Here is a 24,279-nt window from a genome sequence, read left to right as displayed (position 1 = left end):
GAGAGAGAGGAAGGGAGAGAGAGAGAGAAACATCGACGTGAAGGGACACATCGAGTGGCTGCCACCCGCACGACCAACCAGGGCCAACCAGGGCCGGGGACAAACTGCAACCGAAGTACGTGCCCTTAGCGGGAACCGAACCTGGGTCTCTCCAGACCGCAGGCCGACGCTCTAACCGCTGAGCCAAACTAGCCAGGGCGAACTGGCAACTTCTTGGTGCATGGGTTTGGCCATACGGGCTGGGCTCTGTGGGTACTTTAAACCATCATACACATTGCGTTTGTATAGCACTCTATAGGTCTCAATGTGTAATTATACCTATTACCTCATTTTTTCTTCAGGGGAGCAGGCAAGAAATGCCAAGTTGAGGGGGACATGTAGAAACTCAGGCATAGTAAAGTCAAGTGATTCATAAGGCAGGTCAGTGACAAAGCTTGGTCTACCGCCAGTGATCTTGCTCTTGCTGCTCCATCACGTTATGCCGGCACATTGGTACAATTGGCCCTGGATTGCAGTTTCTATACAGAAGAGGAATTGTATTTACTTAATGTAATGAAAACACTGCACATTTGTAACAGTGTTACTTTCTGCTATTTTTCATTACAACTGCGTAGTATTTAAGCTACATTATGGGTTAAATAGACTCTTGAGGGCTAGCCTGGTAACGTAACCACCATTTATAATGTTGTTTCTGTGGGAAACTGCTTTGAGTTCCAAAACAACTGATGTAAAAATTAACTTTGGGAATACAAGCAGTTTCCAAGTAGAAGACTGTCTGTCAGACATTCCATGTAATTGGTTACTTAATTCGCGTCCTGAAGCACCAATAATGGATTGCCCACCCGCACCCACCAGGGCTGGGGATGCAGGCATGAAGAAAGTCTTAGACCCTGCGGCACTCATTTCTAGCAGGGAGAAGCATATTATTAAAACAAATAAATTATAAATAAGTGCTAAAGCAGAGCTATGGGGAAAACTGCTGCAGGAGCAAAGAGGACAGAGCAACTGGGCCTCCAAAGAACTGGCTGTGGAAATAACATCTGTGTGGTGTCTTGACAAGTGACTACAAGCCTGTCAAGTAAGAAAGGGAGGACAGCATCTCAGGCAGACACAAAATACCAGGATGTGAACGGGCCTGGTGTGTTTGAGGAAGTAAAAGCAGGAATACTGGAGGAAGGACTTGGGCTATGAACTTTCAGATGCTCTTTAGTCATAAAACATTTAAGTAATTGCTGGAGAAAGAACTAATGAGGAAAGGGTCAAAATAGTGTGCTGTGTAAGCCAACTCAGTCCATGTTGGAGCATCTTAAACTAGCTTATCTTCTTTTCCAAAGGAAAGAGGATGACTAGATCAATTACCCCAAATGAAAGATGAGAATTGCTGCTTATTCATTGCATGAGTATTGTTTTAATCTCCATGTGTCATGATTTTTTTTTTCTTGCTGAACTATATAAAATCTAAGCTTATAAAAGTCTGCCTCATGGATGTTAGTGTTTTAGCGAGTATGGGACAGAATTAGTACAAAATAAGAATGGCACATTTCAATGGTTTCCTTATGCTTGCTTCTGTTAAATCATCATCTTTTTTACTATAAGAAATCATCTCACCGTAAACACATGCTTCAGGAAAATTCAGAATCAAAGTTCATCTGACATTTCAGCCTGTACAAAGATCAATTTTAGTTAATGCATGTAGAACTAGAAACATAAGCAAAAGAAGGAAGCAAAGCTAGAGGAAGAGAAAGAAGAAAACCAAGAAGAAAAGAATGTTTCAGCTCAAGTACATTTTAAATTTAGGGGGAACTTTTTATATTCAACTACATCACCTATTTGCAGATGGCTGACCGAGGGTGTTCAGGAGTAAGTAAACTGTATTTTTTCATGTGTAACATAAATGAAAAGATCCAGTCTGTTGATCCTTTGTAAACATTAGTTAAAAATAATCCTGACCCTTCAGTGTAAAGCTTATGCAATGTACACACTGGGACTAAAATACTTCATTTAGCCTAAGACAAGTTAAAAAGGATTTTAAAAAGTCAAGTATAGAATTTAGAATGTAGAACACCACGGCTGTAGTTGCTAGTATTCTCTGTTCTATGCTTCTGATAACTAAAAATAGAATGAAACTCCCACCCCCAATCTTACTTGGTACAGGTCCCTCATAGCTTTGATAAATTATTAATGGATTTGTTCTTTCTCTTTCTCTCTCTCTTTCCTATTTTTTTCATCCTCACCCAAGGATATTTTTCTATTTATATTCAGATAGAGTGGGAGGGAGGGAGAAGGGAGAGAGAGAAACATTGACATGAGAGACACATATTGACTGGCTGCCTCCTGCATGACCCTGACCAGGGCCGGGGACGAACCACAACCGAGGAATGTGCCCTTGGCCGAATCGAACCAGCGACTCATTGGTCCATGGGCCAACAACGCTCTACTGCTGAGCCAAACTGGCCAGGGCTTTTTCTTTCCTTTTTAGAGAAAAGAATATTGGCTTTCATACTTGAAGTCATAGCTATTTGTCTGAATCCTGAGAATTTATTCATGAAATTGGGTGAGAAAAAAGAGGGCTGAGGTTTAGGACTAGAGCTAGTAAGAGGGTACAAATGGTAAAGAATTGTGAATTTGGAGCCAAAGAGGTCACTTAGGGAAGCAGTGTCTAGTTGTGCCCCCCTTCAGCTGGCCCCCATACACCCTCGGCCTCCTCCTCCCAGCAGCTCTACATTCTTGCCTGTGTCTGAAATCCTGGGCATGGCTCGTGACTACAGCTCATCTTCTGTGAACCAGAGAGTACTGGAGCCCAAGCTTCCCTTTATTTTGCTTCAGGTTGACAATACTGTAGTGGCAGAGGGCTAGAGAGGTCAGGAAACATGCTCTAGATGGATGGGCAGGGCACTCTTTCATGTACCACCCACCCCACCCCCGTCATTATCCTTCTACCCCACAAGGCCTGTGGAAATCAGTCTGTGTACCTCCTGTGCACATAACCTCTCCTTGATTTCATGGTTTTCAAGCTCTCAGTTACTCCCTGAGAATTATTTTGGTCTAATTTACCTGTCAAAAATGTGAAACACTGATTATAATAAAATTGTCTTTCCTCTGACTCCAACTTTTTCTTTAATCACAGAGCTTACACACTACTGGGAGAGGCAGGCATTAAACAAATAAACAAATATGTAATTATAACGTGTAAATGCAATGCAGGAAAAGTGAAGGGTGCAATCATGAAGTGTAATGAGGACTTGAGCTAAGTTTTAGAGGAAAGACAGTTGAAGGAAAGCTTCTAGGAGAAAACAGCATCCGAGACCAGAAAGACAGAGTTCTCGGCAAGCCAGCCTTGGCAGGGGAAGAGCATTCAGGCAGAAGGAACAGCATGAAGCCCTGGGTGGAAGGCTCTTCTGGGTGGAATGCAGTGACCAAAGGTAAGGGTGACTCAACTGAGACTGGGAAGGTGGGAAATGTTATTCCAAGAGCCAAGGAAAGCCACTAAAAATGATTAACCAGGTGTATGGCCTGGCCAGATATGCATCTCTCTGATGCTCCTGGTATACAAATCAGTTTTAAAAGAATATGTCATTAGTCCAAAGAATGGAGAAAGTTATCAGTGAAAATCTTTCGCTCCCATTTGCAAAAACCATAAAAGTAGAAGCTCTTAATAGTCTTTATGTGGTATTGTGGTACCAGAGACTATAAAGAATCCCAGCATTGCAATCTAACATGAAAACAAATTGCAGAAGATAGTACACTACCCCAATTTAGGAAAGATTAACAAAGTTTATATAAAATTCACGAGGCACGGGAATTTCTTCAAAAGAGTGAAAAATTTTTATAAAAAGACAAAGAAAATTGTTACAAAGTCGCACGCCAGGTTTTAGTTTCTTATGTGAACGATGAACTTGAAGCCATAGATTATACTAGACATTGTATTTTCTAATCTGAATTTTAAGTGGCCTTCATAATCCTCATTTTAAAAGTAATGCAAAAAGTGAATTTTCAAGGACATAGTCTATGAAATAAATTATGAAATAATCTGTTTAGTATACAAATGGTAAGTTTTTATAAAGCAAAATCCTAGTAACACTGAAATTTTCAACTAAATTGATTTTTCAAATAAGGGACTTTTTGTGATCCTGAGTTATTCTTGTGGTGTATGTATAAGCCAACGTTTCCAAAAACTCCAACTTCAATTTGTTTACCATTATAAAGAAAGCACAGATGAGTCTCTATTAAATTGCTTTTAGCTTTGAAATTAGTATTAATAACCAATAATCAACCTCAATCATACTAAAAAATAATTCTTGAAATACATCTAATCAAGGTAACAAACAGGGAATCCAAAAAACTCAAGAAAATTGTGCATGACCCCAACCCTCACCGAACACCCAAGATCCACCTGTTATAGGAATTGAGAATTTCTTTTATTCCCAGAATAAGTGTGTGAGGTTGATAACACTTTGATTTTGGTCTAGTTTACCAGAAAGGAAGCTATGTCATTCTTCATCTGTAGCATAATTCTTAAAAGAATTTAAAAATCTGTGTCAAGAAAGTTATCTAATACATTGAAGAAAAGCATATTTTCATAGTCTAAAGTTGAATTTGTTTCTTGGTTTGATACTTTAACAACTGAAGAAGAGAAGTAACTGATTCAGCTAATTTTTATAGCTTCTAAACTACTTGACTGTTAAAATAAATAATGCTCTTGGGATGCCTACATTTCTGCTTAATAAAGTAAATTAACCTTAATATAGCATCTTGGTGAACACAAGACGTTAGTAAATACTTGCTGTGTTCCTGATTGTCGGGAAAATGTTATTAAAAACAAAGACAGAGTAAAGCATGTTATAGTTCCAGAGTGGAATAAAGTTTAGACACTCGAATACCTGGTACTCAGTGTGGATCTCTCAGTGACTGACAGGGCCAGGGAACAGAATACTCACAGGTTCGAGTGCTGCCAAAAGGTGATGAAGCACAAAGGACGCAACCACCTGGGGAACAAAATCCACCTGTCTCACTGAATTGAGTTGAAAATAATTTTTAACTCGTTAGTGAAACCCTCATGTAAAATGCATCTGATGAATAATTTACGAAGACTATTTCTATGAGCATCATAAGGCGCTGTAGCTGATAAAGATAAGTATGCTCATCATCCCTCTCTCTTGGAGCCACTGCCACAGCTTCCAGTGAACACTGTGTAGGTTACTCGTTCGGCTTCATCGTGCCTGGGTCTTGACTCGAAACACAGGATCCCCACAGATACAACGTGGCCAGTCCCCTGGAACATCCCCTTCAGAGGGAAGAGGGGGCGAGAGGAAATATTCTGGGTGTAACGGATACGGACCAGGTGAGCACAGATGTCCTCCCTCAGAGATGCTCACGATGGTGCTGTTCTCATCAGCCCTGATGCTGATGCTTGGTGCCCACTAGAGCTGGGAGAGGAAAGCCAGGGGGATCACACTAAGCCTGCATTCTCTTTCCTGGAACTTGCTTTTGCAAATTAACTGTTTTCGAGAGGGACCGCTGCTGCAATATATCCAGGTGATTCCCCCTTTTCTGATAGTTACAAGGTAAAGGGAGCCTATTAAATGAGAAAATGCAATGCGGGTGAAGCACAGAGCCCAGTACTCCACGTGCAAGAGTCACTCCACAATCAGTAGTTCCCACGACTGGCCACTCCCCCTTCTCCTGGGCACCAGAACACTGTAACAGCCAAGTTCCCAGCAGAGGAGAGTGGAGGACAATCAGGCAAATTATCTGTGAATAAGTGAACTGTCAATACACAACCCAGCTGGATGCCCGATTTTGATACTGAACTGAGCACTTACTCTTTCTGAAGACTAAAAGATGTACTTAAGGAGTTAGTACGACTCTTTTAACCAGAATGAGAGTGTTCCAACAAAAGATCATGGAGTAGTGGAATAAAACGACCTTATCTAAAAAAGAATGACACGTCAAGCTGAATCAAGCAATTAAAAAGATATGCGCTGGTACCTTTTCTTCTAATCTATGAAAAAATGTCTTTAAAAGAAATTCTTTGTTCCAGCACCAAAACCTTGCAATGTGGTTATCTTTAAAAAATCAAACAAAAGGCAGAAACTAAGACAGACATCCCCATCTTCCAAACAGAAGAAAACAGATTACAAAATCCTGACTAAAGAGGCTTGAAAGGTAAGGCGGCCGCTTCATCTGCCATTCAAAATAATTCCGCTAAGTGCAGAATCGCAGTCACTAGTTTCCATTCAGATGAGATGGTTCCTTGATCTTATGCTTTTTGGCGGAGCTCAAGCAAGATAATCTACTAAATATCAAAATGGCATATTATTTAAATTAACAATCACTTTTTTTTTAAGAAATAGCTTAATGGCATTCATATCCATCTGAATTGATGTTTGAACATTAAACAACAAGTGGTTATTAATGGCACAATAATATAATATAAAATTTAGAGCAACTGGAAAACCTGTCAGTTGATTTGATTATCACTTGAGATCAGGCGGTTATGTCTTGGAGACCACGCCATGTTCCCGTGCGTCGCGAACCTGTTACCACGCCGTGAGGACAAGTGCCTGCCACGGAGTGCTATGCTTCCCATTACAGCGGCTCATTCATATTCATAATGCAATCTGTGATGTGGATGCCATCATTTTAGATCTCACTGTTATTTCAAACTAATCCATAACTGAGCAAAAGGCAGGATGTTGACAGAAGTTAATGTGGGTTTTACGCTATTTACAATTGCTTTCTAATCTACTAGATGGCTGTGAAAATTGATGCACTGTTAGGAGGGCTTTCATATACCAGCACCACAGATAAAGAGCTGTTGGGATGCAGTGATCTCCATAATCGAAACAAAATTTCCTCCAGTGCCTTATGTCTTCTCTCTTTGCATGTGATAAGGAGACTCCCGATTTTATGTAAATGATTAATAAGGAAACCAAAAACATCTTCTCATTTTATTTACTGAGATGTATTTGCTTTGCCTTCAGAAAGTAAATCTAAGTAAACTTGTAATTCTATCTTATCTATAAAATAAATGAATTATATTTCAAATGAATTCATTCCAAAGCTCTGGATCACTGAACTTGACCAGGACTTGACTAGTATATGGTATATCAAGGGCTATGTGACCTAAAGATAGTTGTAAAAATTCAGACACATCAACATGGAGTGTTAACAACGGGGCCTCCTCTCCATGCTCTGCACTGTCCTCCACATGCCGACAGCACGGGACGGAGGGCAGGAAGGGTTTTCAAAGGAGGGTTGGAGCCCATGTAGCAGCATCCATAATTATTATATACATATTTGACACATGTAGTATATGTTAATATATTATACATGTCATATATATTTTATTTAAACATCACACCGACAGACAATGTGTGAGCATCAGCATCTGTAGCTACCAGGAGGCCGTGCTGCCCCTTGGTCTGTGACACTTATGACCAAACATGTGGCAGATTGAAGAGGCATCCCCTCTTCAGAGACTGTGAGGACTGGGAGCTGGGCGTGCATGTCTACACAGGCTATGAAAAAGAGCAGCTGTTGATAAAAGCAAAGAACTACTAGTGTTCATGATGTTTAAAAACAACTTTAAATCATCCAACTAATTATCAACTACTTGTTTACTGTGCTAATGGTTTTATATTTCCAAGAAAGGGGTTAGAAACAGTGAATAATTAAGCTTTCATTCTAAGATGTTAATTGTGCTTGCAAACAATGGTTGCTGCTACAGAAAATTTTGTTTGTACGAAATAATGCTCTTAGCTTTTTTATTTTTTTAAATCCTCACCCAAGGATACTTTTTCCATTGATTTTTAGAGAGTGGAGGGTGGGGAAGAGGGAGAAAGGGGGAGGGAGAGGGAGGGAGGGGAGAGAGTAAGAGAGAGAGAGAGATCAAATGCTTCCTGCAAGTGCTGCATCTGGGGCAGGGGATCAAACCCTCAACCCATGTACATGCCCTTGACCAGCAATCAAACGCACAACCCTTTGGTGCTTCAGCCAATGCTCTAACCACTGGGCCATGCTGGCCAGGGCCTGGCTTTTTTTCCTTACTAATATTTTAAATTCCGGTAGTCAGAGAAAGGAAAACTCTGTAATGTACTAGCAAGAATTAAACACTCAGGAAAAGTTCAATCAATACACATGCCCAATTGTGCATAAACCAAAGAATAATTATTTTATAACTACTGAAATAGGGGCAACATCCTTTCAAAGATCTGTCTTCTTCCTTTTTATACTTATCAATACATTTCATGCTCTTATTATTTTTCTCCCTATGACAAGTTATTGCATTGACATTTATAAAGTACATCGTTAAGAAAATTAAATAATTGGTTGTCTGATTACAATTTCACTCTGAGCTTAATGTGTGGTTTTAAAGTCTTTTCCCGTCTGCTGTCTCTGATTCCCTGTGGTAAATTGGTCTTCTCAAGGTTTTAAAATAACTTAAAATGATGTTTTTTTCCCTAATGAAGAAACACAAAACTATTTTTATTGCCTCAAAACAAACAGAAGGAGACAAACAAAAGAATTAACAATAAACCTTTATGACAACCTGCTATATCTGGAAACCAGAACTTTAGAACACAGCGGTTGCTGAAGCGACTTGAATATGAAAATAATATTTAATGATACTAAAGGTAACAAAGCGCCCACAAACATCCCTTTCACTCGTCTTTTCAAAATCTCTGTTGTACAAATATATGGAGCAAATGTGCAAAAGACAAGTGTTGCTAAATTAGTGCATGAAAAAGTGTTGTAATTGCATATCTTGACAAAAGAAATAGCATAATACATCATATTCCTGCCTTTGTAAAAAACAGGAAGTAAGCAATATTCTTATTTCATAAATCAGCTTGAAGGGGTTTATGTCCTATGATAACGTGAACTCCACGAGGCGAGGATTAATAGGTCTAAGGGAATTAGGAGGGCATGGTGCAGCGGCTCCCGACAGCTGCTCGTGAGGCAACACGAAATATAAATAATTCCTGGAGCTAAATTTATACAAGTTTAAAATGACTATCATGTCTTCTTTTTGTGATGTTAAAATATTATTAAAAATAAAATATAGGTGACTGCAAAGGATCGTCTTTTATACCCACGTATTCTACATTTCGGTACTGGACCCCTATTATGGGTGGGGCTCTGTCCTAGGAGGAGCAGGCAGCGGAGTTGACCAGGTCCCTGGCCTCATGGAGCTCGCCTCCTGGGGCGAGGCGGGAGGTGGCCCACGAGAGAGGAATAAGTTGATACATCATATGTGAGAGGGTGGTCAGCACACTGGAGAATAAGGCAGGGTAAAGGAGCTGAGGGTTGGGTGCTTTCTGATAAAGGGAAAACGGAGCAGAGAGACCGCGGGAACACATGGAGTGAGCATGCATGCATTCTGGAAGGAAAATGTTCCTGGAATAAGAAACAGCAAGTAGACACCGATGTGTTATAGGAACAGCAAAGAACCTGGAACAGCTGAAGAGTGAGCCAGGGCAGGGGCAGAAGTGAGGTCAGAGCGAGGTGCACAGATGGACTGACCATGCTGGGCTCGGGGCTCTTACTCCACTGGAGGGTTTTGAGAAGTGCCATCTAATGGGACCTACACTGCAACAACTCACCCTGGCGGCTATATCCAGAGCAGACCAGAAGACGACAGGGTGGGAGCTAGGAGGTCAGTTACGAGCCCATAACCCAGGTGAGAGTGGATGGGACTAGACTGCTCTTCCCAGAGAGATCCAGGGAAAACGTGAGGTGCTGCTACAACAGCCATCATTTCAGTACTGACTTTCTAATTTCTTTCCCAGTGTCCCACTTTTTTCAGAAACGCTTTGAGGCAGAGACTCGTCTCAGTTCCAGGTTTTCATTAGAAAGTGATTTCAGTCCTTCGGTCCACCTTACTTTGTAGCTGGATTTTCCCCAGGACTTCCTTACAGCTCAGGGACTTTGAACAGTTTGGCGTTTGGAAGCAGAATTAGAATGATGGCTTTGCTTGGATTTTCTAATCTCTCAATTGGGTGGGAAGAGCTATTTTTTCCAAACTTCTTGGTGTATCCTTACTGCTCCTAAAGACATACTGCTCCTTCACATCTTCTACCCTGAATCCTCTTTCTCCTCCAAGCCCACACACTATCTCTGTCGCCCTTCAAGTAGCCTAAGGAGCTCACTGTCCTATGGTGTCAGCCTTAGGCTTGAGGCTGCAAACATTACACCTCTATGCGAAACACTGTTCTTGGAGGCACATTTCCGTTTCTACCCGTCTATAGAACATTGCTGCCTTCTTCTTTCCTCCTCTTCCTTCACCCCCCCTAACTGCTGATGTCTAACTACAAACTAATTTTCTCCTGGAGAGAAGAACCCATCCTTGTTCCTTACATTCCCTATTTTGTGTAGTGGTACCATCATTTTCCGCGCTTAGCTCATTGTTTCTACCCTCCAGGAGGAAAGAGGGGAGAAACTAGCAATTCTAATTCTAGCATATCTCTCTGCCTTTTGTCCAGCAATCACTCAGTCAGGAATGTTTGTGCCAGTAGCCCGATATTTCTGTGGTGGGAATGTGTGGAGAGCCCTGGAAAAGTGCATCCAAGGCACACACACATTCCTGTTAGGCCACGCAATATTTTTGCCAACAAACATCCCCAAAGAATGTGATGTCAGAGGGTGTGGCGGACACCGTGCTCACCCAGTATCCCAGGTGGCTTCCTACATCTGTCCAGACTGCTTTGCAATTAGGCTGGAGCCACGTGAGAGGCTCTGGCCTCAGTGTGAGTTGATGTCACAGATGGGATGAGGCAGTTAAGAGTCAAAGTGTCCCCTCCATCCCACTTCCCTTCAGCAGGGATGTGATCTTTCAGAGGATGTAACTGCATGACGGTGACCCATAGTAGACCTCATGGGGGAGAGAGAAGAATCTTGACCAAGTTAAGCTGATGAGATTCCAGGGTTTGCCTGATGTGACGATTCGTCCTCACTACCCTGACTAGCACAGATCGCTTGGTTATCCTAGTTAAAGCGACCTTAAATGTGACATAGGTTACTTTAGTACTTCTGTCATTCTGAAGTTTGTCAAAAATCTTAATTACCATTAATCTTTCCTTCCAGTACCATCCTTAGGATATAAGTACAGAAATGCATTTACTCTTTAACGAAAGCTTTCCAAATCAAGTTTCAAGAATGTGTATCTGTTATTCTAGTATTGGAGGATTTGGTAAGTCTCTTAACATAATATCAATTCTCTGTTAAAAAATATATATGTGATTTATATTTGTGTGTGGGTAGACACACATACACATGTCCATTTTACAGCGCGCTCTCTCTCAGCCTTTGCTGTCTAGTCCAAAAACATCATATATTTAAAAGTGTATCTTAAATTTTAAAAAAATAATAAAAATAAAATAAAATAAAAATGTATCTTGTCCTCTGTTCTTTTTAGTTGCTTCATTCCACTGTACTTATCATGAGGTGTATCAGATGTACAGATAATAATAAGTGTTTGCAATAGCCATATAAGTCTGAGCTTTTTTGCGTAAAATTTTGACTGAAGGTCACACTGGATGTCCCCTCACAGCCATCTCCGAAATCCGCTTCCCACAGTCTGAATGGGGACCCCGAGTCTTCCATGGCGTGGGGGCTGGGGGTGGAGAGCCGTCCCGTCACAGCAAAGCTGCCTGCTCACCTACCTCCCCCGGTCTCTATGTGTTTCCAGTATATAGGACCCAGTTTATAAGTGAAGCTCAAAAAACGTTTGTTGACGCACTGAATGAATGGAATGAGAAAAATTATTTCTGAACTTTTTGAAGCTAATTCAAGACCACTACCTTGACACATGACTTCTTATTTAGGGATTATGAGCTTCTTCCTAGGGAACGTTTCATACCTTTAATCAGATTTTCAGAAATCGGGTGCCCTTCAAAACCAGTAAAAAACTACTGCCTTTAAGTCATACATGTACACAGACAGACAGACACACACACACACACACACACACACTGGATTTTCAAATACACCAGTGATATATCATTGCATTTGCCCATTTCAAATTCAACGGCCCACCGCACAGAGAGGCATGAATCTTTCCCGAGGATGCTCACCAATGTATTGACTCTTTCCACTAGAAAGCTTTGCTTTCTCTAAAACCTGATATTTGACCAAGTACTGGCTTTCTCCAGGTTATTTGTAAAAGTGTTAAGTAAGCCTAGAGCTAATATCAACCCATGAAGAAACCTAGCTCTTAAACTTTTCAACCTTTTCTTCTTACTGTTTGTTTTCCTTTTCTAAGATCTTTTACCATAATTAAGCCTTTCATCTAATCTTAGAAAATGAACACTCATATTTATTTTCCCATTTGGCTATAGCAATTATATTTTTACATACCTTTGGGCAGAAAGATAATATATAACCACCAGGCATCCTTAATTTTAAAACTTTCACTTGTCAGAGGAGCACATGCCTTATCCTTCTAAGGTATCTTCCTATCATCTAACATACAATACACTAAAGAATGAGCCATTTATACTTTTAAAAAATCCATGCTTAACTCATCAATTATGGTTATTTTCAATGTTTCAAACAGAAAACTAAATGTAAGAAATATGGAAATGAATAATTGTATTGGTTTTCTTGCTAGGTGTGGAAAAGTTATTTAAAAATTTTATGCCACTAGAACTTAATCATATTCAAGGGACTACAAACCAACCTCAAAGCAAACACACACCTTCCGTGACTCCACACTACATTAGTGACACATTTATAAGAAGGCACGACATGACTTTATCTTAGAAAATTAAAAAAAAAAAATTATATCAGTAGAAAAAACAAAGCTAATTTTAAGCCTTGAAGACTCTCCACTCTAGTATGATGTCAATATACAAAACATGAAAATATATATTCTTTATATCTAGATAAACGTCAAGAAGTCTATCAAGGCTTTACGTGATGTGGACTCCATTTGCTTCTCTGACTTAATCTTCAGTCTCCCAGCTAATTCCTCCAACACACTAGTCTCCTTTACGTTTTCTAAACATGCCAGCACTGATTTTGTATCCTGCAACTTTACTGTATTTATTCACTGTTTCTAATAGTTTTTTTGTACGAGTCTTTAGAATCATCTGCAAAACATGACACTTTTACTTTTTCCTTCCGAATCTGGATGCCTTTTATCCCTTTCTCTTGCCCGACTGCTCTGGCTAGGACGTCCAGTGCTATGTTGAACAAGAGTGGTGAGAGTGGGCATCCTTGTCTTGTTCCTGATCACAGAGGAAAAGCTGTCATTTTTCACCATGGAGTATGACATTAGCTGAGGGTTTGTCATATGTGGCCTTTATTATGTTGAGGTACTTTCCTTCTATTCCCATTTTATTGTGTTTTAATCATAAATGAATGTTGTATCTGATCAAATACTTTTTCTGCATCTACTGATAAGAACGTATGATTCTTATCCTTTAATTGTTAATGTGGTGTATTACAATGATCAATTTGCATATGTTGAACCATCCTTGTGTCCCTGGAATGAACACCACTTGATCGTGATGTGTTATTCTTTTAATGTATTGTTGTATTCAATTTGCTAGTATTTTAAGATCTTTGTATCTGTATTCATAAGAGATATTCGTCTGTAATTTGCAAACAGCTTCAACAAGGGGTTAATATCCAAAATATATAAAGAACTCATAAAACTCAATACCAAACAAGAAATCCAATTAAAAAATGGGCAGAGGACCTGAACAGACACTTCTCCTAAGAAGACATATAAAAGGCCAGGAGATATATGAACAGATGCTCAACTTCACTAGCCATTAGGGAAATGCAAATCAAAACTACAATGAGATACCACCTCACAACTGTTAGCAGGGTTATTATCAACAAAACAGGTAATAATATGTGTTGAAGGGGTTGTGCAGAAAAAGGAATCCTCCTTCACTGCTGGTGGGAATGAAAACTGGTACAGCCATTGTAAAACAGTATGCAGGTTCCTCAAAAAATTAAAAATAGAATTACCATGTAACCCAGCAACCCCTCTTTTGGGTTATCTATCCCAAAATACTGAAAACATTTATTCACAAAAATATATGCATTCCTATGTGCATTGCAGTATTATTCACAGTGACCAAGACATGGAAACAACCAAAGTGCCCTTTGATAGATGACTGGATAACAATGTGATACATATATACTATGGAATACTACTCAGCCATAAGAAAGGATGAAATACTGACCTTTTGTGACATGAATAGACCATGAGAATATCATGCTAACTGAAATAAGACAGTCAGAAAAAGCTAAGAACCATATATTTTCACTCATATGTGGGATATAAAACAGAAACTCTCAGACACAGAAAACAGTATGGTGGCTACCAGAGGGAAGGGGGTGCTAAAGGGTAAAGGGGGCCAAATCTATGGTGACGAAAGATGACTTCGCTTTGGGTGGTGGGCACATAATGCAATATACAGATCACGTAGCACAGAAATGTATACTTGAATCATGTAATCTTATTAACCGATATCATCGCAATAAATTTAATAAAACCATTTTAAAAAATTAAAAATACCAGCATACTCCTGCTTCAGGGCACTGTTTTTAACCTCCTTCCCTCACCTATCTACAAGGCTCACGTACTCCACCAACCTCCTTCACGTCTATCCTCAAATACTGCCCAGTGGTCAAGCCTTCCCTCACTGTTTTATTTAAAACTGTGTACCTCCTGCTGCCCCCTGCCACCTACTGCGCATTCTCTATCGCCTTCCCTCCTTCCCTCTGGGATTCCAGTTACAGACACAGAAACCTGAGCTGCCCAGTATGGGAGCCAAAGCCACTGGCGACGCATCACTTGAAACAGGAGTCCAAACTGAGATGTGGTGAACTGGAAAACACATCGATTTCTAAGACTTTACATGGAGAAAAGAAAGAAAGTATCTGCTTAATAATACTGTCACATTAATTACTTTGAGTTCATTGAGCTAAACATAGTATTAAAGTTAATTTCAAATACTTAAGTTTCATATGTATCCTACAGGCATGTCTATGAGACAGCACTGTTAAACCTCTTCAGGTAGCTCATGTCTACTCACCTTCTGTTTTGCCCCTCCGCCCCGGTGCTTCTGATTGGATGTTTCCTTCCAGTTCACCAATCTTGTTTTCTGTTGGTCTAAATTGGTATTTTACCTATCCATTTAATTTCATATTTTATATTTTTAAATTCTAAAATTTCCATTTTATTCGTTTCATAAATTCTAATTTCTCCCGTAAAACACTCCATCCTCTCATTATTTTATTTTTCTTTTCCTGAAACTTTTAATCACAATTAAAGCCCTTGTCCAATAACTGTAGTGTCTGGATCATCTACATATCTATTTCTTGTGTGTGTGTGTAACACACATGCACGTGTGTTAGTTCATATATCCAATCTCTTGATATGCCTAGAAATGTTTTATTGAAATCTGGACATTATGTATATACTGAAAAACAAGACAAAACAAAAACCACAGAATGCCCCAGGAAAGGAGGGCTCACACTGTCCCCTCCTTTATCCAGCAGAGCCTAAGTTGACCCCAGGCGAAGCTGCACGTTTACTAGGCCTCCGGCTGCTCTGATTTGCCCCCTGTTCCTAGGGCACAGCCCTCTAGGGTTTTGAGTGATTGCCTGGCAGGTTATTTTCTCAACAAAATGTGTTTTGCTTGGACTTTTAGTTTTGTGCAACTCCTCATCACTCACAGCTTCAGGAGACAGTCAACAACATGCAGAGAAACTACCTCTGCGCTGAGACCCTGCCATCTCCCTTTCTGCCACTGCAGCCCCTCACGACTGCCGAAACTTGGCTGGTTCTGCTGCTCCCAAGAAGCTGCCCACTTCCTGGGGCCACGTTCCAGCCTCCAGCCTCCAGCCTCCAGCCTCCAGCCTCCAGCCTCCGCCTCCGCCTCCGCAGGGCGGCACACCTCCCAGTGCAGGCACACATCTGAGCTGCTGGAGTCGGCAAGGCACGCTTCTCTCTTCTCACCGCTAGCAGGGACCGGTCTGCCCCCAGCTCCCTCCCCTCCCCCAGGAGCACACGTGTGCTTGTTCTTTTCCATGGAGCATTTCACCACCTATGTTTCTTATTTACTTAGTTTATCATCTTCTTTTTTCAGTAGAATGTTTCCTTCAGGAAGCCTGGGAGTTTTTGTCTATTTTTTCATATCTGTATCCTCAGTTCTCAAAAAAAAGTGGAAAGAATAAAAAAATAAATTTATAACCAGTGCATGGAAAGAAAAGCGGATAAAAGTGATTCTTCAGTAAAGGCAGACTGACTTATCTACCTAAGAAACAGATGTTTATTTAACCACCATTTACTGGCCCCTTACCACGTGCCAAACAGCAGCTTAAGAATTGGGTGTTCAAAAATGAACACAACATATTCCCTACCCCCCAAAATCAGACTAGTAAAATATAGATTTTTTTAAGTACTTTCTTGACTCTGACAAGAGAGCAGCGATAGATTTTAGACACGAGACCCAGCAGTAACCACCCCTGACCAGCTCCTGTGGAAGTTGCTCTGGCTCCCTTGCTGCCTGGTCCTGCTGGAACCGCACCACCTTTCCTAGGACTGCCTAGGGCCTGCAGCCTTTTTGTTCTCAACGGTGGGGAAGAAAAAGAAAAAAAAAATTCCCCTTAAAAGTAGATTTGACTTTTGAAAAGACTCAGAAGCCCTTTGGAGTGACGTGTGATTAAAAAAGAAACTCATATAGCCAATCCCGGTCAATGGAGAAGACTGCAGTGAATGGGTTCTCTCTTTGTGTGATTTGTAAGCTGGCTCTGAAGGAAATTTCAGGAAACTGAAAAATTTTTAATAAAAATAATGTTGAAATAAGTATTTCAGTGTTCTGTTTCACTATTTTAGTCCTATAGTTAGAAGGGTAATTTTCAGAGTATACAATGCCCACTGACAGGCAAGACTTCAAGAATACCTGAAAGAAAAACTAGCATATTAAGAATACAGAGATGTACTTGGGAATTGTTATGGTAAATGAAATTATTTAGATTTTGCAAAGCTGGTATTTCACAGCTCAGGATGCCACACTTTTCTGTGCTAACGTTATTAAGCAGGTCTTTAATAGCAAACAATTCTACTTCCTGTTTTTATGACACTGAACTGAGTCCATAATGCATCACAGTTTTCCTCATGTACTGTTGCGACCCACTTAAAAAGATACATGAATGTATATATGTTTTACATCTGATAGTCCAGAATCACCTTCAAACTTAAGCTTATGAACATATAAAATAAGAACCAACAGTAAAAGAATCACCAGTTGAGGAGTTACTAGTTCAAACAGGGAAGAAACAAAAGAGAAACATTAAGAACATGAAGAAAATACAAACTACGAAACCAAAAGCTGGCCGCAAATAATGGTGATTGAGTCAATCTAATAAATTTCTTAATATACTTTGCAAAATGTTGTGATATTTTTCTTTATAAACAGTTAGAAAACCCAAAATAAACAGACACTAAGAAGTGTCCACAAGCCATAAACTACCACTTTGGGAGGCTACTCCTTTTGTTATCTAGATTCCCGAACAAAATAAGATTCAATGGTGAGCTATCCGCCACTATTAAGAAATAAAGTAACCCCACCCCCACCCCGAGAGGTCACCTTTTTTCCTTCTCCTTTTCCTCCTGTTAGTCATTTTCAGTTACTATTGATAATCTAGTTATATTAGCACTTTTAGATAGCAAAGATAGTAAAATTGATTTCTTCAAATTGAAACTACCAATAAATAAGTGTTAATATTTTATATTAACCACACATATTTCTATTGAAATATTTTGAGTGAGAAGAATTGACACACATATGAATGTAAGGAAGTTATTATAATTATATATTAACAGTTATTGTGGCAATAATTCTGGAAAATGGTTATATCCATCTGTCTGAGAAAACAGACTTTAACACAAAGCGAAGTCGTATTCATTATGTGAAAGAACCTAGTAGATTAGAACCGAGTAGTAAAGCCAGTTGAATGTGTTTCTGCCAAGCTCCAAGTTTAAGTTTTAATGCATTTAAAAATGTTTCTGGTCTCAATACACTGGACCATTGCAAACCCCCCCCCCCCCCCCAACAAAGAGAACAATACCTTGAGGGGAAAAGCAATTAAAATATGGATTGACCAGCAATCAGTAATCATTACTTGGTATATTAAATGTAGCATGCTGGCACCTGGTTAACTAATTTAGAAACTGGTTAAATATCTGAAAATCGGGCTTCCTCAAGTTAAATGGGAAAGCTCAGAGGAAAATGGACTTCCTCACAGTTATCATGTATCATGAGTAAAACTGCAGAGTAAGACTTTAGAAAATCAAAATTGGGTGAACATACTAAAGGCAACTGGATTCACAGGTTTGAAGGAGAAAATCTGGTATTCCCTAGAAGAGCTGGTGATCCATTTTATATCAAGGTTTAATATTTCTGTGAGGTAGTTTAAATAAAAAGTACAATTTGAAAAAAAGCTTTTTATAAAATTCTTAAGCCAGAAAAGAAGAAAGGAAAATTAATCACTAAACCAGTGAGATGAGAACTGCCAACTCCTTTCTCTGGCATCCTTCCCCAACGTGAGGTCCATGTACTGCCCCCTCCGGGGTCTGCTGGGTGTCTCTGACAGGGTCTCTGACAGGGTCAGTCCCTCCACTCGCCTCCCGACCTCCCAACCTTTTGCTCCAGGACAACGCTCCAGTAATCCGCTCATTGTTTTCTAACATCATCCATTTCTCCGCATGTCATTAAACTGTTCACTTTAGCAAACAAACATGCTACTGATTCTCTCATCTTAAAAACAAATGTCCTTTCCTTGACTCCAATTCTTCTTCAAACCACTAATCTATTTCTCTCCTTTTACAGCTAACTTCCTTGAAAGAGTTATCTATAATCTCAGTTTCTAATTTCTCTTCCTCTGGAACCCATTTCAATCAGGTAATGGTCGTACCCACTGCGTCCAAACTATTTCTTGCCAAGGTCACCAGTCACATCCACAATGAGAAATCCAATGGTCACTTCTCAGTTCTCATCTTCCTTGACCTCTCATGCTGTACTGGGCATGGCTGCCACTGTTTCCTTCCTACGACTGCCTTCCTTTGGCTTCGAAGACATCAGCCTTGCTTGGTGTTTCTTCTCAGTGTTCTGGTGTGCCCTCCTCACCATCCTGAACCCTAACTGTTAGCCAGTGCCAGGGCTGAGTCCTTGAACGTTCTTTCTTACTTCCAAAGTAATCTACCTCAGTCTTATTGTTTAAATATCACTTGCCTACTAATAATTCCAAAATTTAGTCCTGGCCTGATTCTGGAACTCATTCAGTCAACCACAGAGCCACACCGGCCAGGCCATTTTCTGAATATTTTAAATCAGATGTATTATTTTATAATCCCTTCCACCGACCCCCCTCTATAAAAACCCAAGCAAAAACACTGCTTTTCTTCAGGATTAAAATGAAAGACTATTTAAAAGTGCATTTATTCAAAACACCTTTATTGACATGTAGGATTTTTCTTAACTGCTAGGTATGAAGGACATAAAAAAAAGAAACTTAAAATTATCACCTGATCTTCCATAACCATATATATACACTATATGGTATATATATTCAGGCATATAAAAATTAATTATAGGATACAGACTGACAATCCTCAGAAGAGGGGGTGGAGGGAAGGGAAAAAGGGAAAAAAAATAATTAAAATCCATGCATAAATGAATATACTCATGTGAAACAAAACAACACCCGGTAAAAAGTTTTGGAATGGCATATATCTTTTGTCCTCTCATATTTTAATGAATGACTTTTACTTTTGAGTGAGCCTGTAATTTTATAGACTCACTAGTTTAACATGATTTACTTTTATTAAGTTTGTCATTTTGAAAAATAACAGATTGACGACAGTTAAGGTAGAAAAGTTGTATTAAAAAAATACCATGGTATATCTGAAAACCTTTTATAACAGACTTCAAATAAAGGAAAAAGACCTTATTGTTACTTCAGTTGTACTTTTTACATTTAAAGGTAGTTAAAGATTGAAACAAATGCCAATGAAACTGAAATGTGAAAAAGGCAACTTAAAATATAGGAGTTGACTAGGGTATATTAATAAGATGATTCAACTCTCAAAAGTGCATAGAATCCAACTTCAATTGAATTTGAACTCAATTGTTGCTTATCCAGTTCCTGCTAAACAATCAAGAAGGAATGGCGAGCTGGCTCGGCTATGGCTGTGGTTGGAAGCACCGTGGGCTGGCTCTGTCCCTTCGCAGTGCTGTGAGCACGGGGGAACTCAGTTTCAGTTTCTCTGTAAAATGAAGGTAACACCAGTTCCCAGCTCAGGATTACTGATTACTGAGTGAGATGATATATCTAAATATCTTAGCTAGTCCACGATCTAGAAACTAAGGGCTTAAATGTTAGTTATTATTACCATTATATTTAATTTCTCAAACTTGTTAACCACCTTTGTTTTCCTAAGGCATTTTTTTCACCAAAGCTACTCAAGTGATCATGTAACAAAAATAATTAAGACTCAGAGAATATTCACACAGAGCTCTGAATTCTACCTGAAAGCTTTTAAACAACGCAGCTTATTACAGAGAACAAAGCCATACTTTGAAATCAGCCTGTTCTGTCAAAAAGACAGAAAGCTCGGAGGATGTAACTGAATGACTGTAATGCTCCCTGGCCAAGAAGCGAGGCTTTAACTTGCTCTTCAAAGTACATGCAAGTGAGCCTTGTTCTCGCCATTTTAACACAGACTTTCCACCCCTAAATTGACTTTCTGAAACAGTTAGATAATTGTATACTTTTAAGCCACTTTGTCAGTGTTCTTGAACTGTGAAAGTAATTTATGTTGAACTCATAAAATATACTGTCCAAGGTCCAAGTTTAAGTGAGGATGGTGATTTGTTTCCTAACAATAGAGGACAACTGAATTTAAAAACTCCTTTGTACTGGACAGTCCTTGAAGTGAGAGTCTTTCCTATCCACAGCCCTTCCAAGCAAAGCAGCCAAGGCGTTTTGTATGGATACAATCCACTGTCATCACCCCACAACTGTCAAGATCAGAACTCTCTATTCATTCCCACCACACTATTCCAGTGATTCCCTCTACTGCTCTTACAGCCAACACCATAACCACCACTAACCTCTTACCACCGCCACTAATGATGAATATGAAAACACTGATCCCTTCACTTGTGTCGCTCCATTTAATCCTCAAAACAACTTGAGATACGTCGCATCTATTTTACTGATGAGGAAATCAAGGCATAGAGAACTTAATTTTTGGCTCATGTTCATATATCTGATGAATGGGAAAGCCAGAATTTAGATCCATTTTAATAACCAGAAGGCATGTGTTCTCTCCATGGCTGAGTGTATCATTTGGCACAGAGTTAGTGCTAAAAAAAAAAATTGTTGAATAACTGGATAAGTAAAAGTTGTCATGCTTTGGGTCATATGGCAGTGGCAGAAGCTCACTGAACACCTGTCAGGAGATGCTGCCCAGTGGGACACTCTATACTTGATTTATCTAAGTTGCCTTGTAAATTCTTCTGTGGGACAATGAAACATAGAGAAGAAACACTAACGACGACAACCAGAGAGAAGGCAATGGGCTAGAACCCCTGAGTCAAGAAAACCAGTATGAATGTAAGCCCAATGGCAAAAGCCCTGCACCTGCTGGCAGACCGAGGTGCAGCATGAGGATGGCACAGCGTCCCGGGCAACGGCGGCATCCTGATTCTCCCTGTGGTCGACGCTGACATGCTCTTTCAAACCTTTTCTGGCTCCTCTTTCTCTAGCCAAGCAGTGATCCTTTTCTCAGGAGACTGTAGTCTCATCCAACAGCTCAGGTCAATAACTCCAGAGTCAGACGTCTGTTCCCCACACAATCATTTACCATGTTCTAGATGGTCTATCCTCCCTGCTTCATTCTGGTCCAAGCCAACACCTTCTTCTGTCGGACTCACTGCAGTTCTCTCATCACTGGTGTGCACCCACTCTAGTCCTGCCCTTCCTAACCCATTCTCCACACAGCTGGCTCCCATACACACCTTCTGCACCTCGCTTGGATTTATTCAGCTCTTACTGAACACCTCCCTTCTTTGGGGAAGCTCACCTTCAGAGTAAGACTGGTCCTCCTGTGACTGGGTCTTTTGTCATTCTCTCCTTTCTTACACTTATCACAATAAATAATTACTTGGTCATAAGTCTTTGTTTTTAGACCAGAGGCTCCCTGAAGACAATACTGTGTCAAGTACATTGCCTCACCCATAAGTGTACAATAAATATTTGCTTAATACTGCTGACTATTTCTTCACATAATACATCATCTGCAGTAACTTGAAGATGTTTTTTTAAACTAAAAGAAAATCTCAATACATAATCTGAAATGCATTTACAAATATTTCACAATTAACAGAACTAAAATCTAGCCCTGGCTGGTGTGGCGCAGTTGGTAGGAGCATCGTCCCATACACCAGAGTTCTGGGGGTGGGTAAGATCTCAGGTCAGGGCTCATACCCAGGTCACAGGTTCAATGCCCCATCGGGGCACACATGGGAAGCAATTGATCAATGTTTTTCTCTCTCTCTCCAAAATAATTTTAAACAGAGAACTAGCATCCAGCCCACCTCCATTGAGGACTGACATTTGCATATACTACGCAGAGGAACCTGGGATGGAGCGGAGGTGGGGAGCATACTCCACCTGGCATGCAGAGAAGCCACTAGTAATCTTTAAGCAGTGGAATGATCTGATCAGATCTGTGCTGGGTGGGAAGAACTTGGTGGCAGTGGCTGCATTAAGCCTTGAAGAGGGAAGAGCAACTGGGGAGCTGTGTGAACACCAAAGGTGAGGCTTTGTGGATAGTAGAGCCAGCCATCCACACAACCATCTGTTCTGGCCATTAAGTCTTTAAAAAGTCTGTTCAAGAACTTCTGACACAGATTCCAGAGAAGAGAGCCTGCCCCAGACCCAGAAGTCTTTGCTCATGGCTGTGTGTCGATGCGATGCCAGTTACCTCAGAGGCATATGAGTCTGTGAGCCCAACAACAGCCAAAAGGAGCAAAGGGGAACGTTAAAGAGTCCAAATCTTTGATGATACTGTTGCACCCTGAAATTAAGTTTTACTTAGAAGACAAATTTTAAGATATGAAACATATTTTAGTTGATTATTTTCACAGAGAAGGGAGAGGGAGAGGGAAGGACAGGGAGGGAGAGAGAGATCAATGCAAGAAACATGGATCAGTTTCATCCCACAGCGCCCTGACCAGGGATCAAATCCACAACCTTTCGGTGTTTGGGATGATGCTCAACCAACTGAGCCCACTGGCCAGAGCTGAAACATTTTTTAACAGATTTACTTTTTCTGTCCCTCTTTCTCTAATAAGATACTACATCCCCACTCGCTAAAGTTAGGATGTTCCAACTTCAAGTGAAAGATTACTTATTAAAGTGCCTACAATAAAAGGTGTATTTATTATGTCACTTATCAAGAAGTCAGCTTTTTTCACTTTCTATGGTGGCTGGCTGGGGCCCTCAGGGAGTTGGTGGGAATATGGAGAACACACACTTCCGTTTTCTCGCATGTAATATACAGCTCAATTTCATAAGAAAATTGTTTTGGTGAACAAAAATAAGTATGTTATGCATCCAAAATAAAAAAAACAACCACCTGCAATCAACTCCCCCTCCCTGCAATACAGTAAGAAAGCAGGGAGACAAATGAGGGCCAATAATGAAGTAAGTTTTATCTTTTAACCAAAATGTCTTATAAACTTATCTAAATTATAGATGCTTATTATGTGCTAGCAAGTAGGATAGACCCTCTTTATCCAGCTACATGCAGCCTATGGTTAGCTTCCTATCCTTCATTCATCCAACATTTACCATTTATTATATGACCATCTATTATCCAGATGTTAATGAGACATCATTTTCTCTGCCCTCAAAGAATTATTCAGTATTCACCTCAAGAAGTCACACATTATTTGCTTAGCAAAGTTCCCAAAACATGGTAGGTGATTAAATATTTGTCTAAAGCATTTGTTCTATAGCATTACATTTTTGAGGGTTCTAAAAAAACCCAATGAAGACAAAACTTCTGCACAAGGCATCTGCTTAGAGGAGGAAACAGACCACTAGCAGTTAAGAATTTTGAGCTTCGAAGGTTCTTACTAGATAGACATGAAACCCAGTCATTCATGTAAACCTCAAGACAATTATTAAAATAAGCAATCCTGTATGTCAGTAATCATAGTGAACTTTTAATCTCTAATTATCTCT

The 24,279-nt window shown here is 39.9% G+C and overlaps 1 protein-coding gene across 1 annotated transcript in view; it reads right to left on the bottom strand.

Moving 5' to 3' along the window:
- Window positions 1–24,279, bottom strand: part of DIAPH3 (diaphanous related formin 3) — a 487,836-nt gene that overhangs the window by 28,604 nt on the left and 434,953 nt on the right. The gene's annotated exons all lie outside the window — the stretch shown is intronic.

Source organism: Molossus molossus, unplaced genomic scaffold (assembly GCF_014108415.1).
Source record: "Molossus molossus isolate mMolMol1 unplaced genomic scaffold, mMolMol1.p scaffold_m16_p_9, whole genome shotgun sequence".
Taxonomy (NCBI): Eukaryota; Metazoa; Chordata; class Mammalia; order Chiroptera; family Molossidae; genus Molossus; species Molossus molossus.
This window is presented reverse-complemented; position numbering and strand designations above follow the sequence as displayed.